Consider the following 18,587-nt stretch of genomic DNA (forward strand, 5'->3'; position numbering starts at 1 on the left):
CATTCTGCATAATGAGTATTTTTACATTTGGTACTTTAAGTACATTTTGATACCAATACTTTTGTAATTTTACTCAAGTCAATTTTTAATTCCATACTTTTTACTTTTATTGATACTTTTACTTAAGTAAAACATTTCAGTACTTTTTCCACCACTGTTCATAGGTAAGGCACAATAAAGGGCACATCAAGGAAAGGAGAGCGTTTGGGGCGTTGCTAGTGTTTCTAAACCTGATTTATATTGCTTGGCTGAAGCCCACTAACATCGCCTTGGGGGAGGTGTGTGATATAAAGATTTGCTTGTGCGTTCACAGACTTCAACATTGCCGGTATACTACTGACTGACTACGTTTTAGTCATTTGTCGTTGCCTCCAGCAAGCAGTCAGCCACACGGCCTTGAGGTCTTAGACTGATCACACAGTTACTCCCACAAGTCTATGCATGGGTAAGGCTTGCACATTATTAATATGCTTCAGAAGCGTTGCAGTCACTAGCCAGCGCATGCCAAGCAGCAGTGGTGTAAAGTAACTAAGTGCATTTACTCAAGTAAATAAAAAACTTTTACTTGTAACAGAGTACTTCTACATTGCAGTATTGATACCTTTACTTAAGTAAAATATCTGAGTACCAAAAGAGTCCAAAAGAAGCGACTAACACATGAGCACTTTAAATACTTCGGCTGATCTACAAGCGTCACATCGCGACACGTTGTTGTGAGCTGTTTTTGAAATAGCAGGTTTTTTTAAACATTTTGAAACCCCCCCTTCCCAAGGACCCCTGGGGGTCCCCAGACCCCACTTTGAGAACCACTGCTATAAGCCATTCTCACAACAATGTTGTGAGCTTGTAGATTAGCTATTTCCAGTGTGCTACACGGGTGCACATCGCGATTAATCACTCACAATTCTCCTCGTTGCATGCAAATAACTGATCAATCTGCCTTGCCCAGGCTGTGTTCCCCTGTGGTCAGCCGTTCCTCCCTCTCATCTCACTTCACATCAAATATACGACACTATTCTAACCAGCTTTAGAACTCGTCCCAGAGTAGTAGTCACATTGTCCTAAATCAGTGGTTTTCAACCTTTTTCATGCCAAGGACCCCTAAAATTGATATACATTTGGCCGCGGACCGCCATTTGAAAATGTTTTGTGCCATGGGGACCGCCAGAAGCGAAGATATCAGTTAATTTTCGCTTTAAAAATATATATAAATGTTCAAAGACATGAACACTTTTTCAAGGTTTCTCAAAAATAGCAGATCTACAAGCTCATAGCGCGGCACTCGGTGCCGCGCTATGAGCTTGTATATCTGCTATTTTTGAATAGCCAAAGCTAAGCGGTTAAAATGATTGTGTTAACTCATTTAGCTGGGGACCCCCTGATACGCCCTCAAGGACCACTGGTGGTCCCCGGACCACTGGTTGAAAACCACTGTCCTAAATGAATTGGTTCTGGTTTACTTCACATTTTATTTCCTGGTCTTAAGCTTCAGAGGGCTTTTCTAGGGAACATTTACAAAACAGATCAGCTAGTGTTGCCAAACGTTCGCCTAACCCTTTCGCCAAATGTTGACCCATTGCCGTACGCCCAGAATAGGCACGTACGCTATATGGTCGATGTGTGATTATAAGCAAGCCTGACCTTTCGTATAGTACATTAAGCACCGTAGGGTATAATAAGGCTTCTATAAGCTGTGTCCGCCATACCTCCCCTTCCATTTCTCTGATCAGCATTTGGCCCCCTGACCCGACTCACAACACACGCTCTAATTGTGACAAGCCACATATGGTCGGATAATCATTCTGAATAATCTGTTGCCATGGAAACTGATGACCGCTGAAACTCCCCCCCCCCCTATCTCCTCATCTCTGGGCTGTGAGGTTTGCGGTGGTGGGTTTTTCCCCCCTACCCCACCCCACTCTGTGGCCCCTCTTAAAGTGCTGGGGATTAGCACCATACATTATCACTTTAATCTCCTCTTTAACCCCTTCTATCAAGTGCTCCTCAGAGAGAGAGGGGGGGGGGGGGGGGCCGTGTCCCCCTCCTCTCATCATCGCCTCATAATGGATACGGACAGTGTTGCCAGATTTTGCAGCAGAAACAAGTGGCCAGGTCTATAAAAACAAGCCCAAAAGAAGTGTCTATAGGCTAAGTTTGTCCACTTCACATCGGCTATTTTTCCATAAATATTGAAGAAAAAAATAAGGTGTCAGACACATACATTTCACATGTTTTTCTTGCGGGTTTTGTGCAGTGCCGTTTTTCCTGTGTGTAGATTGTCTGACTTAACATTGGAGTGGTTGGCTCGCTGAAAGAAAACTACAAGAGAAATGCCTGCCAAGTGGGGTCAGCCATGGTGCTGTAGACATTGCCCGTTCCCACTAGAAATACAACTTGACTCAAGTAAGAACACACAGTTAATTTACAAGCTTGTTTCAAAAGTAACGCTTGGCAGAGACCTGCTCTCCGTTGTGAGCTTGTAGATCTGCTATTTCCTTGACATGAAAAAGGAAGCAAGTCCAAATAAGCAACTACACTTAACAAACAAGCCACAAAAAAAAGGAAACACAACCCACAACTACCAATATTTACAAGCGACTTTACAGAAAAACAAGCCCAAAGTTGCTTATAATACGCAGCAGACATGGCAACGCTGGGTCACGTACAGACATATGTTGCGGTGCTTGGGCGAAGCCAGTTTATCTAAACTCCTAAGAATTGATTCTCTCTGCTGTGTCATCCCGTGTCTCTAATCCACTTGAGTGCCATCTGTGTCACAGGCCTTCTCCATATACAGTACATCCGTTGGGTATTTGGCCTGTAAGACGTGGGATTCTGAGCATGATATGCTGTATATAAAACACACCAGGCCAGTGGTATTACTGTAGGATCAGGCCTAATGAGTGCACACTTAAAAGCACACACACACACACACACACACACACACACACACACACACACACACACACACACACACACACACACACACACACACACACACACACACACACACACAGAGAGACTGATTGCACACCATAAAATGGAGGACATGGTATTTACTACTGCTACTTGTCGGAAGTGCACTTACTTTGAAAAGGACTAGTATGAAGCTATCTAGGTCATATGTATGCAAGTACAAATGGCAGGATAAAGTATTTGTCCTAAATTCTGCTATTCTGTTAAGAAACTTTCAAAATTATGAAAGAACCTTGCAGATCCATTTTCGATCACTACCTGGAATGGAAGGACATTTTGTTCAGAGGTATTGGCAAAAGAATAATTACCACAGGACCGCTTTACTAAGATGCATCAATATTGCTTCTTGTGTTTTGTTGAAAACAACGTGACATTTTTTGCAATTTCTTGTAACTGCAGGACCCTCCCACAAACTTGAAGTCAATTATAGCCAACCGGTATTTGGAATATCAAAACTCTGTATGACACATGCTCATCACATGACTCCAGACAGAGAAAATGTGTAGGAATTTGTGTGACTTTGAGGCTAAATCTATAAGAGTAGTGTAGAAGTGTGTTTTGAAGGATTAAGGCCGTTTCAGACGGAGAGCGAGTGACGCGGGCGTTCTCGCTTGGATCAGCGGGGATCTCGCCGCAATCATTGTAGTTTTGTCCTCCAGCGCGTAGCGAGAAGAAAAAAAAGCTGACAGCTCTTGCCGCCCGCGGGCGTGTGCATGAAACGAGCACGAGAATATCACGGGACCGCGCCATCTCTCCGCCCCTCAACTTCTCCGCGCGTCACAAATAATCGCCCGTCTCTCATTTAAAATGAATTACTAAGGCGCGTCACTCGCTCCCCCTCTGAAATGGCTTTTAGGGTGGAAAATGGAGTTGGGCATCATGGCCTATATGGCCAAAACACATGTGATTTAAATATGTGGTGTGGAGGCACAGTACCTGGCCTACAATGAAAAGTGTGGCAATGTTCGGTCCAGCGGTTTTCAGAGGTTAGCACCGAGCACACACACACACACACGCACTCTCACACACACACACACACACACACACACACACACACACACACACACACACACACACACACACACACACACACACACACACACACACACACACACACACACACACACACACACACACACACACACACACACACACACACACACACACACACACACACACGGGAGGTACTGCCTTGGCCTACTGGCTGTGTGAATAAAAAGTGTGCCACTGTTCGGTCCAGCAGTTTCTGAGGTTAGCCCCGAGCACACACAAGACAGACACACAGAAGGACAGACAGACAGACAGCGGCGAAAGCATAATCTCCGCCCCCTGGCCTTCAGGCCCCGTGCGAGATAATTAGTTTGTCAAGTTGTCTTATAGCGGTGGTGGTGTCTGATGGTGGGAGTCTAACTCGCCACCCTCCTCCTCCTCCTGACCCCCCCTGACCTCTGTCTCATCACCGCAGGCTGACAGTATATAGCTGTCATGCCCCCGTACAGAGCAGCTGCACAGTGAGAAACCACAGCCAACACAGCACAAACATCTGTAAAAAAAAAAAAAAAAACTCCTCATCATCACTTTTTTTCTCTGTCAAGCCTGGCAGATGATGGACAACCACGTGACCCCCCGAGGTCACCGCTGTCAGCCAATCAGATCAAAGGTCAGAAAACACAAGAATCCCCCACCCCCCCCCCCACCCCCATCTGCTGCTTAAGCCTGATTTATGCCTCGTCATGCGTCGGTGTCGTGCAATGAAATATTTCAGCTACACACGCTGTAACTGGACACAAAATTATTGAGTGTAATTTACGACGGAGCATAAATTAGACCGGTGCTGCTGCACGGTATCGATTATTTTCTTTGGGATTATTCTATCGATATAGTTTTTTCATTAATCAACATACAGTATCAATTAAAACCACGTAAGCGTTATTTAATGCTTTGTCAGACAATGGCGTTGTGCTTATAGATAGTGAGCTCGTAGGCTGTTTTAATAATGCGCAAACAAAATTGAACAATTAAGCTTGACATGGACAAAATAGGGATTGAATATGTTGAATCGATTACTTCATTAAAGGGATAGTTCACCCCCAAAATGACTTTTTTTTCCTCTATCGATTAGTCACCCCATCCATGGAGTATTTTTTGGGGTGAACTATCCCTTTAAAATTATCGCTTTACTGTTGCACCCTTGTAAATTAAACCTTACTCCTTCTTCCCTCCTCCATCTCCTATCAGTTCATCTTGTGTCCGTGTAGCCTCCTCCTCCTCCTCCTCCTCCTCCCAGCAGTGGCTAGTGGCTTAATAGTGCTAAGGAGTGTTTCCTCCTCTCCATCTCCCACACCTCTGCAGTAAATCAATGGGAGCGCTGGAACAGTGGCTGTGTGTGTCTGATTGATTTCAATGTTAGCACATTACTGAGGCCGGAGACGGGAGCTACACTCCCATTAACCTTTACAGAAAAACACTGTTGGTTCTTCTTACAGTCATTTAGGGTTAGTTTAGAAAAGCACTATATAACAAACGCACACACACACACATACTCACACGCACGCACATACACTGTGACACACAGGGGGCGGTTAGTGGCTCAGGGGTAGAGTGGCCGGTAGAGCGGCCGGATGGGAACTGCGAGGTTCCAATGTTGATTTTGTCGACTAAAACTATGACGAAAAAAGTTTGTCGACTACCTAAGAAAACTAAATATAAACTAAATAAAAACTAAGCTATGATGACTAAACCTAAGACTAAATATACTGACAATTAGAAGAGATCCAGTAGAACTAAAAGACAAGTCATTTTATGCTTGGTTGCACTCGGGTGTTGCGCTCTGAAAATAGCAGATCTACAAGCTCACAACGCGTCGCAGCGCGACGCGTTGTGAGCTTGTAGATCGGCTATTTTCAGCATGCAACCAAGTGTATAAAATCAGCCATTATGACACCATCAAGGCACCGCCAAAAATCGCCAAAAATCAGTCGACTAAATCAACTGTAGATTTAGTCGACTAATCTTATGGTATTTAGTCGACTAAATATGGACAAAAACTAAAACATTTCAGATGACTAAAATATGACTGAAACTAAATGGAAATTTATTCAAAAGACTATGACTAAAACTGAATACAAATTTGCTGTCAAAATCAACACTACGAGGTTCCCAGTTCGATCCCGGGCTCCCCCAGAGTTAGTGTAGAAGTGTCCTTGAGCAAGATGCTGAACACCTAATTGCTCCCGATGAGCAGGTTGGTGCCTTGCATGGTTTTCCTCCGCCATCGGTGTGTGAATGTGTGTGTGTGAATGGGTGAATGAAATCTATGTAAAGCGCTATATAAATGCGCCATTGATAGAAAATGTGTCTTTTTTGGGTGAACTACTCCTTTAAGAGGGAATCGTTAAGAAACCGCAATCGTTAAAATCCTAAAGGATCACCAACCCTGCTCACACAATACCTGCCAAAACATTTGTCCTGTCCAAAGACCTTTATACCCCCAGGGGAACAATTCAGGGATTGTGCCCAGATACTCTGCTCAGTTCAGAGCAGTATGCCTGTTCTCTGTTCTCTGTCTCCATCGCATCTCTGCCCTGTGCTGCTGGCAATCTACGTTTGTGTTTTCTACTTTGGTCTTGCGGTGTCTTTTCTCTCCACCATGCAGGCCGTAATGCAGGGACACAGAGATTATGTTTTAGCCCCTGTCTGTCTGTCTGTCTGTCTGTCTGTCTGTCTGTCTGGCAAGTGCAATCTCGGAAAACAGATCGACCGATCAGCGTCAAGATTTCAAACATACTGCCAGTATAGGCCATGGAAGACACTCCTCCCCAACTTTTTTTTGGTATCGGCTATACCAGTCTGCTTTGCATATGGTCTACAGCCCTTGAACCGTAGGTTTGTAGATCAGCTATTTTCAAAATGTTTGCCTATTTATTTTTGGCAATTTGGCCAATGTTTGACCATTTTTATAGTATAGTAGTTTGATTACTTTTGACGCAGTATAGTTATTTTTATATTTTTGTATAGTTATGTCTTAAAAAGGTCTTAAAAGTCCTTAAATTGACACCTTAGAAATGTGCAGACACCCTGTATACACTTATACTGTATGTTGGTTTGTTTGCTGTTGAGTGAGAACATTATTTTGCACATTAAGCTAATCATCTGGGGACCTCCCCAAAAATCATTTGGGGACTCCTCTGAGGGTCCCGACCCACAGTTTGAGAACCACTGGCCATAAGGAAACACAGTGCGATGTGCCTGGTACTTAGTGGAAACAAGACAAAAGCTATAATTTTCTATAACACTGCTAATGAGAACAAGCAGAACAGATACATAATTATTTTGTTCACAGCTAAAACTAATTCAGTACCGTGGGTGAAAGTGTGTGCTCTCGAATAATGAATGGCCCTTATAGTAATACATCAATATGACATGACACAGTAAACTTGTGTATTGTTCCAGCAATTGGAGAATGTGTCGTCGCTGTTGTTTTATTATTTATCGTTGTTATTGTGTTCCGCTGGGGAAATTAGTCTTGTTTTCATTTGTTAATACAATTTTAGTAAGAAATGGGAGTACTTCTTCCACCAGTGCTATGAGCATCGCCACTGTGTTAGGACCTCTGTCTCTGTCAAACATGGCCGCCATGGTTGCTGTGCTGATCAAGGCTATTTTGTTGTTGTTGTTTTTTGATTAACTAACAATGTGGGTAGGCAAGATATAATTTCTGAATATTTGAAAACATGAAAACATTAGAAAGAAATGCAGAAGGTCATAGTGACCCAATTGTAGATTGTTTTTTAGAGTAGCTGTTTTTGTCTGCTCAAGGTAATCCATTATTTCACACTTAAGAGTCTGAAGAACAAATCCCTGGAAATTGTTCTTGTAGGTGCAAAGTGGTTCTTGTCTGTCTGTCAATCAATCAATCAATCAATCAATCAATCAATCAATCAATCAATCAATCAGTCAGTCAGTCAGTCTATACAATATGTCTGTCTGTCGGTCTGTCTGTCTGTCTGTGTACTGTATACAGTATGTATCTACCTAGGCTAGGGAGAGGACATAATTCGTCTATCTGTCTGTCTGTCTGTCTGTCTGTGTATGTGTTTGTGCATTTGTGCGTGCATGTGTTTGAGCGTGTGTGTGTGTGTGTGTGTGTGTGTGTGTGTGTGTGTGTGTGTGTGTGTGTGTGTGTGTGTGTGTGTGTGTGTGTGTGTGTGCGTGCGTATGCGTTTGTGCGTGCGTGTGTGTATGCCTGCACATGTACACATTTGTGTTTGTGCATGCATAAATAAGATAGGTGGGTGCTGAGGGATTACTGAGGGAGACCGCACACACACACACACACATGCACGCTCAAACGCATGCACACACAAGCACGCGCACACACACGCGCACGCGCACACACACACACACACACACACACACACACACACACACACACACACACACACAGGTGGCTGTGTACACAGAGTGCGGACGTGAGTAGGTGCAGAGCTGTGAATGCAAGAGGCCTCACAACAAGCCAGGCAAAGCAACCTCTCTGGAGGACCATTCACATAACAAGGTTAATTAGCCGTTATATGGCACTTAATTACCGTTTCCTTCAAGTCCCAAACTCAGTGTCAAGGGCACTTATCATCACACCGTAGCGCCTTCTCTATACTCCTTTTGTTTCCTTCTTTCGCTATTGTTTCTCTTCTCTCCACGCTTCCATCTTCAACATGACTCACTGCATCCGAAGTTTGCAATCAATCAGGCTTTAATTTAACCCATTAAAACCGGGAACGCATCTGCATAACCACTTTAACCATTATTTTATACTTTGGCTTTTCAAAAATAGCAGATATACAAGCTCATAGCGCAATGAGCTTGTATATCTACTATTTTTGAAAAATAGTGAAATTTGTGCAAATCATTGAATATATATATTTATATATTTTTTTAAAGCGAACGTTTTTAACTAAAATCTTTGCTTCCGGGGGGTCCCTGGAACAACATATTTTGAGATGGGGGTCTGCGGCCAAATACATATCATGTTGTGGGTCCTTGACATGGAAAACGTTTGAGAACCACTGATATAGCAACAATAGTTTTTCAGAAAAATTAAGACATTTGTTGAGACATTTGACAGTTACAAATGTTCACTTAAAAAAATAGATATTAAAAGTTTTGCACAAATGTTCAAGTTTTTTCAAAAAATAGCAGATCTATAAACTCATAACGCGACACTCTGTGCCACGCTATGAGCTTGTAGATCTGCTATTTTTGAATAGCCAAAGTATTAAATAATGGTTATAGTTGAAATCTAAAATGACACAAATGCGTTCCCGGTCTTAATGGGATAATTTAACGAAGTATCAAGAAGGGTTTATGTGTCATTTATTCATGCAGGTGTACTGTACACGCAGCGGAACATGTTGGAGCATACATTGAATATGTCTGCATATGCATTGGCTGCAAGGATTCTTTGTATATGTATACATATGTATTATGAGACTGAGGGCTCGAATCCAATCATTGATACATCCACTTGAGCCTGATATAGTTGTTACATTGGCTCCCATGCCACCTCTTCCTAATTCTCTCTGTGTGTGGATTGGGTGACTATAGAGACAGGGGTGTGGCGGTTGAAGCCTCCTCAGCTGCACCTCTTCAGCAATGTAGTTGCCTCTATATAAGCTCTGCCTTGTTCTCTATTACCTGTCAGATCCTTGTAACGTTTCAGGCTTTTTTCCGAACCTAGAACATGTTTGATTCCTGTCCTGTTGTTGCCTGCGCTGTTTTTGTGGCTTCCCTGGACCTCGTCTCACCTGCTCAACCAGCCTAAGCCTTTGGCCTCAAGTTTCAGCCAATTCCTTTGTTTGACTGTTTGCCATCCTTTGGCCTTTTTTACTTTTGTGTTGTTCACTGGGTTGGCAATAAAACTATTTTTTTTTTACTTATCCTGCACTTGGGTTCACAGTCTAGATTTTTAAGCGTAACAATAGTTCAAGGTTTAACTCCTTGAACACCTTATTAGAAGCATCCTCTGCCCCCCGCCCCCACCCCTCCTTTCTCTGTAAATATAACTGTTGATGCTACTGAGTTTTCAGTAGCTGAGTTGAGAGACGGGGGCTGGAATGAGAGGATGGGTGGGAGGGTGGGGGGTTTGGTAACAAACGGAGAGGGAAATAGAGAATTGAAATATTGGAAAGTGCACTTTGAAAATAAACACAGCTTTGAATGTCAAGCAGACAGGAGGCGACACTTAGGTTGGATAGTTTGATTTCTTGGTTGTAAATTGAACATTGAACCTTATGGCCCCAATTCCATTCTCCCCCATTGTAGCAAGTCCACAGACAGAAAACTATAGAAGCCAAAAAGAAAAAGCTGTTTTCACGCACCTCCCCCTGCTGATTTTTGACACGAGAATCGTTCATGAATTGTACGGTACTCATATTGTGGAAAAAGTGCTCTTAGTAAATTGTTGCTGTCAGGCAGTAATATCTCCATATTTTTTCGTAAATGAATGCCCTACTTGTACTTGATCATACTACAGTAGCACACAAAAGCATCAAAAGTAGCAGATCTGTTTTGAGCTTGTAGATCTGCTACTTTTGCCGTTTTTGAATTTGAATTCTGAAAAGTAACCGTTTTGGAGGTTTCCACCCGACAAGAGACGAAATGTATCCCTTGATTTTGAAACAGTGGCCTTTATGTTGTTGCTACTGTGCTTTTCTGAGGCTGTTGCATGGTTAAATCAATGCATGTTATTTCAGGAGGGTCGGTCACATATATGCCTACCTACGCATGTAACTTTTGTAGTCGGCCTACTTGTACTGCGTTGCATTGTTAGCTGTGCATTCTGTTTGTGGTCACTGGTCAGTGGCTAGTGCATCACATTGCTGTTTCGAGCATAACGTTATCCTCCTGTGTGGTCATTGACCACTTGAACCCTAGCGTTCCTATTCTGGTCTTGTCATAAATATGCGAATATTCCTCTAAAACATACTGTAGCACAGCGGCCGCGGACTCCCATCTGAAAATGTTTTGTGCCAGGGACCCCAAGAAGCAAAGATTGGAGTTAAAAATGTATATATTCAAAGATATGCACACATTTTCACGATTTTTCAAAAATAGCAGATCTACAAGCTCATAGCGCGGCACTCTGTGCCGCGCTATGAGCTTGTAGATCTGCTATTTTTGGATAGCCAAAGCTAAGTGGTTAAAATGATTGTGCAACCAGGACCACTGGATCGCCTATTTTCAGCAAAGAGATTTGGTGTAGAGGGAAAATAATGAGGGGACCAGGTATTGAGCCCTGAAGGACCCCGGTCAACAAAGTACAGTGTAGGGTTCATGTGGTTACAACAAGCTCAACGATTGGTCAAATCATTGATTAGCCTTCCCAATCCTCTGCCTCACCCACTGCCTACACTTACATTGTGTAATCATATCCTCTGACCAAAAGCACAACACCAAGAAAACTCACAATTATTCAGTACACTAAATGATTGTGTGATTAAAACAGAAAAATGATAGGCTAATGGAGACATAGAGAAGCGGCACTATGTATCTTTTGTTTATGAATACATTTTAATTTAGTCCAATCGGTATGGTAGAGTATGTTAATACAATATAACTTATACAATTGGGGTGGTTGTATTTCTCTTCTATTGAGACATTTAGATCATGTCAAAGGTCATGTCTCACCTAGACACAGGATCTGACACGAATTTTGACCCGATGGTCGAGATTCAATTTATCCCCTGAGCAAGCAGGCAGGCTCTATTAGTGTAGCTCGATGGTACAAAAAAAATGTCAACACTCAGAAACCGGGTTCAAATCCGGGGTAGAAGAGGACAGTTAGTTAGAGACTGGAATAAAACACTGCTGATGATAATCTAAGAGTTTATCTTATGAAAGTCGGCACACAAAATCTCTGAGAAAGAAAGAAAGAAAGAAAGAAAGAAAGACATCATATTTTCTTTGGCATTGGTTTGTCCTTCTTACAGTACTCCACTTTTGACTGCACATGTAACAAAACAAGCAATAAGAGCATTTTGTGTGTGTGTGTGTGTGTGTGTGTGTGTGTATCTGTGCGCGCGCATGTGTGTGTGTGTGTGTGTGTGTGTGTGTGTGTGTGTGTGTGTGTGTGTGTGTGTGTGTGTGTGTGTGTGTGTGTGTGTGTGTGTGTGTGTGTGTGTGTGTGTGTGTGTGTGTGTGTGTGTGTGTGCGTGTGTGTGTGTGTGTGTGTGTGTATATGCGCGTGCGTGCATGTGTGTCTGTGTGTGTGTGTGTGTGTGTGTGTGTGTGTGTGTGTGTGCGTGTGCGTGCATGCACGCGAGTGTGTGTGTGTGTGTGTGTGTGTGTGTGTGTGTGTGTGTGTGTGTGTGTGTGTGTGTGTGTGTGTGTGTGTGTGTGTGTGTGTGTGTGTGACGTGTGTGTGTGCGCGCCCACTCGCAGGAAATTCTTATCTCCAAGGAACGTGTCCTGTCCTCCACACATCCACACAGAGAGTTCCACAGCATCAGCAGAAACTAGCGGTCTGCGATAGGATACCTTACATTTCCATATCCAATCTCATTCTGACGAGTGCTATTGCAGCACGGCGCACATTTTCACCAGAGAGGAAACAGGAGAAAGCTTTGGCACATGGAGAAAATATGAGCTGCTCCTCCTTACGTCTGCAGCCATAGCAGAGGACTAGGGGTATTGCACTGACATTGATCATAGCCCAGACCAAACACGTGTAGATAAGTGAGAGTGATGCCTGATTTATACCAGAATGCACCAGCTCCAGTATTTGATTTGATTTTTATTTATCTCGGTTTGGTTCTTGACTATAACCGTACGGTATGCCTGATATACACTTGTCGCATCCGCAATAGCAGATGTACAAGCTCACAACGCTAAAACGCCAAAAAAATTATTAATTGCCATCAAAATGTATTCCTGCTGCTGACAGATATTGTCTTTGGGCCAACAATAAAAGCTGTTCTTTTCATATCTGTGACCAGCAGAGAGGAACTACAACAACACAAGATGTAAGAAAATAAGCTGAGAGAATAATGAATTGAGTATTAACAATTAATCACTTGTCTAGACTTAGTAAATAGGACCTGAGTTGGCTCCGTATGTGGAACCCTTTTTTCCCCCCGCCGTCTACACCAAATGTCTTCCAAAAAAACAGAATTGTGAGCTTGTAGATCAGCTATTTTGGGCTTATGTTATACCCACCGGATTATGGATGCTGGGGTTCAAGTGGTTAAGAGAGAGAGAGAGGCAAAGATGCAGAGCTGCAAAGAGATAGAGAGAGAGAGAGAGACCGGATATATCGTGCGGAGATATGCACCGATGTATTTTATTTGTGCTCACCTGTTAGACACTTATTATGAACTCGTGACTAATAAATTACCAGACTAATCCACTGACATCCATAATTTATTTGACATCAAAAATTCAATCTGGCATACGGTGTGCCATTATTCAAAAGGTGTTAGGGGAAAAGTGAAGTTTGAATAAATTAAGAATTTAAGGGTTCGGTCCCATGGCTTGTCATTATTCCAAAGCCATCGCTTTAAATGATTTAAGTGGCAGATCAATGGATCTTGGAAGAAAACAACAAAAGAAAGTCCTCCATATTTGGAGAGACGGGGGACGGGGGGGACGGGGGGGTAGTGACAAACAGAGAGGGAAATGGAGAATTGAAAGATGGAAAGAGCACTTTGAAAATAAACAAAGCTTGAATGTCTGGTTCCTTTTTGCACATCAGACAATTTGGCCTTTTTTTGTGTGTTTCTGAGAAGCAGCTTTTTTGATTCTTTGGTCTGTGTGATCAGATTTATTTTTTAAAGCAGCTGGAAAGCTGTCTGCGGGGTACACTGCCACATTGTTCTACCTAAAACACTACCTGATGCTGAAGCCCTATAATTTGCTTGCCCACAATTGCAAATAGCAAATCTACACTACAGTCTTACAGTATGTCAAATTTTTATCAGGGATCTTCAACGTTTTCCAGCCCAAGGACCCATTCATTAGCTTAGGGACAGATGAAGCACTACATATTGAATAGATGATCTACAAGCTGTGACATTTCGGGCGAATAGAGATGGATATGGATCCTAGGGTTGAAGTGGTTAATGTAAGAAGAAAAAAAATCCTACAAAAGGATGTGGTGGCCCCGCTTTAGTTAGCCTGGTAAACCCTCCCTCCGGAAATCTCATTTCCATTTGATTCCAGGAGTGAGTCTGGCATGAAGGCTTGTATGGGCGTTTCTAGCGCATTACCAAAAAACCGAGCCTATCAGCGTCGTCGCTCATCGTTCTGTGATTGACAGCAAAAGTTGGCCAATCAGGTGGCGAGTTCGAGTGAGCCCGAATGGACCCGAGTGCACTAGTGCAGCCTGAGTGCAGCCGACCAAACACGAACGGCAGCCATTGTTTCTGTGGGCAGTTTTCTCCGCTGTTTTAGAACTTCAAAAAGCTCTCAAACTTCTTTTTTGAGGCACGGAATTTACTTATAAGATATTGTTTGGATAGAATTTAGTTGTTTAACTTCATATATGTGGTCAATTAATCATGACAGAGCCTATTTAAAAATAAAATTTCAGAGAACCGGCAGGGGCGGGCAGTGACACGCATGTATCCGAATAAGGCAACCTATTTTGGGCATGGCCATCTCAAAAGTCCCGTTGCGTCACATTAGTCGCGGAGGTGGTAAAAATGCACTGCAATTGGCTGAAGGGGAAAAACGATCATTGGCTGAAGGGGTTGTCAGTCAAAGGTATTACTCCCGCCCAACTCCAGCCCACAGCCACTATTGCAGAATGGGCGATCATGCCAGACTCACTCCTGGAATCAAATGGAAATGAGATTTCCGGAGGGAGGGTTTACCAGGCTACCGCTTTAGTAACTCTGAGGATCCCCTAGGAATACCGGACCCCCTGTTGAAGACCCCTGATTTAGATTTTAACCATTTAATCCCTGTGTACTGTCTATACGTTTCCCCTCTACTCCAAATATCTTCACAGAAAATAGCCTCGCTGTGAGCTTGTAGATCGGGTATTTTTTGGCGAATGTTCTCCCTGAAATAGTGACACTAGGGTTCATATGGTTAAATATTTAATTGCTAAGTGGGTGAACATTTATTTTACCCAGATGTGATAGTGTCCTAGAGTTGTTACTATACTTGCTGCATACAGTACATTATAGCTGAGATCAAGTTCAGTTGGTTGCAAGTCATTTGCTGCCCGTTTTGTTGCTTAATTATAAGCCTTTGAACAATCATGCAACAAGGTCAAGGTTCAGAGGTCAATATTGTAAAGCAAGAGCCATAGAGAATCTTTACAGTGACATTAATTCCTGGTCAATGTATTTATTAGCTCTATGACGAGTTGTATTTAGTTGTTTTCATTTCACAGACATCTATGCCTATGTTTCAGAGAGAACTTTGATGAAAAGAAGCTTTTTTTATTCGTTCTGCTTTTTTTCCCTTCTTTTTTTTTAGCGGATACGGTGATTGATGCAGCATTCTGTTTGTTCTCGCTGCAAACAAAGGGACCAGTCACCTGTGGATGACGTAGATACAGATGTGAGGCATGTCGTGATCAAACGCACATTAATTGATGATTACAGCCCACTGAGGCACTTAGAGATCTCAGCAGGGGGGCATATACCATGTGAAACGAGCCATGATCAAAGGAACTAATGCACTATAACTGCCTATTGAGCCACTGAATGGGGGAGTATAAAGTATAGAGCACTACTAGCTCAAATCTATGGTTCTGATTTCAACTGATAACTGCCATTAAAATGCGCTGATAACATACATTTGGGTTCATTTTTAACGTCTACTTGGGTTTTTGTGAGCGCCCCAGACAGTTTTTAAGTTGCTTGATTCAGCATTTATATATTTTATATTAATTTTATCACACAAAACCATTGTAACTTCAAACTCCATTTTAACCATGATGGATTCATAGAAAAAACACCCATTCTTGGTTCTGGTGACTGATATTGTCCTTCTAATGCGTGAGTATTTTTCAATACATTTTAAAAGGGAATGTATTACATATTACAGTCTGTTAACAATGAGTATAGCCTTGTTCTGCGATGAGCTGTACGTCCCAGTGTAAGGGCACCATGCAGAGTCCATGCAGAAGTCAGCGCTGATCAAAGTCAATAGTCACTGATGGTGGGAGCTTGTCAAAAGTCAATAGTCACATATGGGGAGCTTGATTGTGGAGACTGGTGTGGCTACAGGCAAACAAGTCGCTCTGTTATTGCTTATTGGGGCTTTAGCATTTTTCCTTGTATGTATTCATTTATTTTATAATGCTTTAATTTTATTGTCATTCTATTGGATTCAGCTTTTTTTTTTTGCTGTTGTGAAGCCCTTTGTAATTATGTTTTCAAAGGTGATATATAAATAAAATAGAAGGAGGGGTTCACCAGGATAGCATCCCAACTTCCTCCTTAGAAGCAACAAAAGTGCACTTCTTCTAAAGTTCTCATATGGGGGTCAAGGTTGGCATTGGAGCTTAGTAGCCATTGTTCTTGTGTGTCCTCCACACGCACACACATGGCAAACACGCCTCTTCACGGAGAGAGAGAGAGATGTGCTTCATCAAGTCAATTAACATGGGTATTAACCTTGAGACACCTGATGGTGCCTTGCCCATAATGATGCTATTATGCTTCAACCGTTAGCTTAACGGAGTCATTAGTGGGTAAATATATGGGGCCCGTTTGCTGAGGAAACGGCTCCATTTGGCTTGGCGGGGAACCAATAATGTGATTTGGGGAGAGAATACCAAGTCAGAGAGAGACAAAACTCAATCTTAGAGGCTTTGACAGTTTAACTCTAAAAGATAAATGGCTCCCCGGCACACATCAGCTGTGCAACAGATGGAGTTTTGCCAGCCCCCCCCCCCCCCCAATCTAATACTGAAAACTGACTGAAAAGGCATTGTTTTAACAAGGTGCCAGACAGTCTGTCTACCTAGCGTTACACCATGGTGTCTCTTTAATTACACCATTCTTTCTCCAAATAGTGCTATTATAACCAGAGGCCAAGCGATTGCCAGAGTTTTGAGACAATCGCAATTTTGGAGACCACCACTGATTACCAATGTTTTAGCGAGAAAAAAAAGGGGAAAAATGCATTTTAGGCATTTTATTATTTTAAACCACTTTTGCCCTAGTCAAACATTTTCAAAATGGCAGATCTACAAGCTCAAAGCGTAAGATGTTGTGCCTATAACGGCCAATAGCATCCAAAAGGTTGAAAGTGGTTAAAAAGACGGGACATATTGGCTGCATATGTGCCGAATAATACCCGATATATGTATCTGCCAAACCGATTTCGGCCAGGCTCTGCTATGCCTTACAAGAGTCCCTCTAATTACACTGTTTGGGTGTCCAGACTGTGTTGTAACCTCTATTCTGTACTACAATGTTCTCCTGCCACAGATCCTGTGGCCTGAGCAGATTGCCTGCTTGATTAAATTTCTCCGTTTGTCATAAATTATTCACCGGTTTCTAAAGGCTAATTCATTTCCTTATTATGTAGTGTTCAGACTCAGCATTCCCACTCGGAGACATTTACGGATCACAGAAGTGTACAACGTACTGTACGCGTGTGTGTGTGTGTGTGTGTGTGTGTGTGTGTGTGTGTGTGTGTGTGTGTGTGTGTGTGTGTGTGTGTGGTGATTTGATTTCAGTGCCAACATGCAAGAGTATATGGTAGGGCTGGGCGATGTAGACCAAATCAAATATGACGATATAGGTTTGACCATATACCTCAATATCAATATTGTGACAATAATATTGATATTATGGTACATTTTTGTTTTAATTTATCCACATTTTTCAAATAATAACCGGAAAGGTTAGATCCCGGGCTCCCCCAGAGTTAGTGTCCTTGAGCAAGACACGGAACTGCTAATTGCTCCCGATGAGCAGGTTGGTGCATTGCATGGTTTCCTTCGCCGTGAATGGGTGAATGTAAAACTCCTTGGATAAAAGCGCTATATAAATGCACCATTAACCATTTAAAAAAAAGCAATTTTGAAAATTAAACCAAAAGATACTCTTGATGAAGGTCCAGAGGGACCGAAACGTCATGTCAACGCTTGAATAGAATTGATACGGCTGATTTTCATTCATGAATGTTTCTTCATGATTGGTTCATTCGTTACTGTCCAACGCACCTGCATCTGAACTAAGGCAGTGGTTCTCAACCAGTGGTCCGGGGACCACCAGCGGTCCTTGACGGGGTTCCAGGTGGTCCCCAGCTAAATGATGGAGAATTGGTAACCAAATGGACCCTTATAGATCTGTAACTCTGTTATTTGGTTTCATTTGACGCTCTCAAGAGTTACATTATTGTTAAACATCTGCATTACTTAATTAATTGTTAATTTGAAGTTTGCCTGTTATCTCTCCTATGGTACCAACATCAATACAGCATGGAATTGTGGACAAAATCTTATCCAACGATAAGAAAATATTCAACGTTTTGTGGATCTGAGTCTAAATCTCATCAAACGGTGGTTCCGTGGCTCAAATGCCGTATGAATAATGGACCTCGATATGAAAAAGGTTGAAAACATTCATGAAATATCACAATATCACAAT

The sequence above is a fragment of the Gymnoscopelus braueri genome, assembly GCF_963280865.1.
Source record: "Gymnoscopelus braueri genome assembly, chromosome: 22".
Lineage (NCBI taxonomy): Eukaryota > Metazoa > Chordata > Actinopteri > Myctophiformes > Myctophidae > Gymnoscopelus > Gymnoscopelus braueri.